Source organism: Muntiacus reevesi, chromosome 6, assembly GCF_963930625.1.
Source record: "Muntiacus reevesi chromosome 6, mMunRee1.1, whole genome shotgun sequence".
NCBI lineage: Eukaryota > Metazoa > Chordata > Mammalia > Artiodactyla > Cervidae > Muntiacus > Muntiacus reevesi.
In genome coordinates this window covers 19,698,693-19,702,266 of record NC_089254.1, presented here as the reverse complement: position 1 = coordinate 19,702,266, position 3,574 = coordinate 19,698,693, and positions in this window count along the sequence as shown.

Genomic DNA, 3,574 nt, shown 5'->3' with positions numbered 1-3,574 from the left:
GCTCCTTGGAAGGAAAGCTATTAAAAAGAGAAGACATCACTTTGCCGTCAAGGTCCATATAGTCAAGGCTATGGTTTTTCCAGTAGTCATATATGGATATAAGAGTTGGACCATAAAGAGGGCTAAGCACTGAAGAACTGATGCTGGAGAAGACTCTTGAGAGCCCCTTGGACTGCAAAGAGATCAAACCAAGTCAACCCTAAAGGGAATCAACCCTGAATATTCATTGGAAGGACCGATGCTGAAGCTCCAATACTTTGGCCACCTGATATGAAGAGTCAACTCATTGGGGAAAAAACCTGATGCTGGCAAAGACTGAAGGCAAAAGAAGGGGCTGGCAGAGGATGAAATGGTTAGAAAGCATCACTGACTCAACTGATATAAACTTGAGCAAAGTTTGGGAGATAATGGAGCACAGAGAAGCCTGGCGTCCTGCAGTTAATGGGGTCACAAAGAGTTGGACGTGATTTAGTGACTGAACAACAGCAGCAGCAAAATGTCATTAATCTTCATATAAGGAGGAAAATGGCAAAACTTAGCTTAGAAATTGTTGTCTAAGGATTTCCATATTGTATTTTGCAGAAGAATAAGACTCCATGCAGGTGTCTCAGGCCAATTTTTCTTCTGTGTAGAATTCTGTATCTTTTTATTAATCCTTATGACATGTATTGATAATTAAGCACATCCATCTTCCCTCTTAGGTAAACCTGGACTCCAAAATCTATATGAATTATTTATGAATTAATGCTTTCTGAAAACTGAAGAAAAATTGAAGTGTAAACTAAAAATTAAGATTGAAGAAGAGTTAATGTTTGCTAACCTCATTCTGATGCTGGGAAAGATTGAAGGCAGAAGGAAAAGGGGACGACAGAGGATGAGATGGTTGGATGGCATCACCAACACAATGGACAAGAGTTTGAGAAAACTCCAGGCGCTGGTGATGGACAGGGAGGCCTGGTGTGCTGTAGTCCCTGGGGTCGCAAAGAGTCAGACACAACTGAGCAACTGAACTGAACTGAACCTCATTCTAAGTGGGACAGTCATCAGAGAATATGCTTTGGGAAAACAAGCCATATCTCTGAATGAAATAAATACTTTAACTTCCACATTTCACTAACATGAATAATGTAAAACATTACAATGTAAAACATCAAGTGATGACATTTATATTTTCAGTGAGCTGACATAATTTATAAAAACATTACTAAAAAATTAAAGAACTTCAAGGCATAAGTGAAGTTAAAAGTCTACTTGTAAATAAGCCATTACTTATTCATTCTTTCTATCTTCATCCAAATTAATCACCTGCTATGATACAAGGGAGGTCTCGATTGGGCAAATGTTGGCTTTCAAACCTAGAACCAATATTTTTCTTCTTTTCTCCCTCTAATATTACTTGTTCTCAGATTTACTGAGATATAGTTGACATATAACATTGTAAAAGTTAAAGATACATTAGCCTCTTGACTTGATACACTTAAATATTGCAAACGATACCCCTTATAGCCTTAGCTAACACTCCCATGCCATCACATAATTATCATTTCTTTTCTGTAGTTAGAACATTTAAGCTGCTATTCTCTTACCAACTCTCAGTGTATAATGCAGTATCATTACCATTTTCACCATACTCTATGTCAGACCCCCAGAACTTGTTGATCTTATGACCAGAAGTTCGTACCATTTAACCGTTTTCTCCCTATTCCCTCTACCCAGACCTGTAACCACCACTCTACTCTCTGTTTCTCTGAGTCTACTGTTTTTTTAGATTCTGTATTTAAGAGCAACCATGCAGTATTTGTCTTTCTTTGTCTAACTTATTTCACTTAACATAATGTTTTCAAGATAGAACCAACATCTTAATTAATCATTTTGTGCACTCTTTAGGGAATAACCTTCACTTCATAACTTCGCTGGATTTCCCCCAAAGGATGATGAGGAAAGCAGCTTTTCTGATTCATACACGGCTAATACATCCTGCTTCACATTTCTATTTGATTCATCAGAAACTGTTTGAATGAGTGTCCAAAAAAATTGGGGGAAAGTAAACTCCTACATAATAGAGAGTTGCCAAACAGAAATTTACATAATTTAAAAAGGAAGAAAGAGAAAAAGGAAGAAGGAAAGGAAGAGAGGAAGGAAGGAAGGAGGGAGGCCTCTCTGTTTCCAGTACTTTTCCCCAAAATGTTTTTCTTTTACCTTGGCCTTTCATCTATCTCTGAAGAACTTACTATTCAATTCATCTCTAGAATTTATAGATTAGCTGAGTCTGAGTCTGTGTTTGGAAAGACTGTAAGAGGAGTTTAAGTGAGAACAAGTTCTAAACAGCTGCAGGAATTTACTGAGAAAATCCACAAGCATTAATAGTAGCTATGTAGATTGATTCCTATTTGTTTCCTCATAAAAATCTATCCATTCTAATAGTGTTCAGCTTTTCTTTGTTGCTGAGTCATTTCAGTGGGCTATCTCCACACTAGCTCAGAGTCACTGCCCGCTCCACTGGCCGTGGACAGTCCACGCATGTCATTGCTTCCCCACAGAGCTTACTAGACCCTAGACCCTACTAGCTGAAGGAATTTTGTTGTGCCTTTCTTGCTCTTTAATCAACTCTTTGTTTTGAATTCTGTTCTTTCTCTTAGTCTGTTTCCCATAAATTGAATGTGAAGGTCATCCCCTCACTCCCTCTAACTCGGGCCTCATAAGATGATACTTTCAATTCACCTCTCATGCCAGAACGTGCTTCCAACTGCGACCAATTTTCCACCAGGGGATGAAGTGCTTCTTTGTTTGTTTCCCCATCCTCACACCATCATGCTGCTTCTATGAAAGGAAGCAGAGGCTAGCAGAACCTTGCCCCACATTTGGTTTTTTCTTTTTTCTTTTTTTTTTTTTTTTTTTGCCACATTGCAAGGCATGTGGGATCTTAGTTCCCTGAAAAGGGATCTAACCTGTGCCCCATGCAGTTTTGTTTTTAATTTATTTATTTTTTTAATTGGATCTCTAAAAAGATAGTATTTGTTTTTTTAAGGATGTATTATGACACTGAGATCACAGACAGCTGGTAAGGAACATTTAAGTGAGATTTTTATAAACAGGAAATAAAGGCAATTTCTCTGACAAGACAGGATGTGCGTATGGGTGTGTATACGTACACCAGGCTACTCATGATAGCTCATATTCAGAGATGGTTATAGATGTTCAGGAAAAGAAAAGATTTCTTCTGACCTGACCAGAGTCACCGGAGCCCTCCAGACTGATGCTGTCAGGACTTTCAATTCTAGTTGGACAACAGATGTCCTCTCCTCGTCTTCAGAACTTTGTTCCCTGAACGACGTGCCTGGGAAACTGATTCCCAAAATATTACCTTCTCGTTATCATATTGCCTTCTGGACTGTGCTGTGCTAATCCAGTTTATAATCCACTGCAGCCTGGAGCAACTGCAGGTAAGCCTGAGGCCCCGCCTTCTCTGGCCCCAGAGCCTGCATTTTTAGCACTGCAAACGTGTCAGAGTTCATAACCCAGGGCACCTCCCAAAACAACAGCAGCAGCAATGTTGTGAAACCCTCTGGAGCCC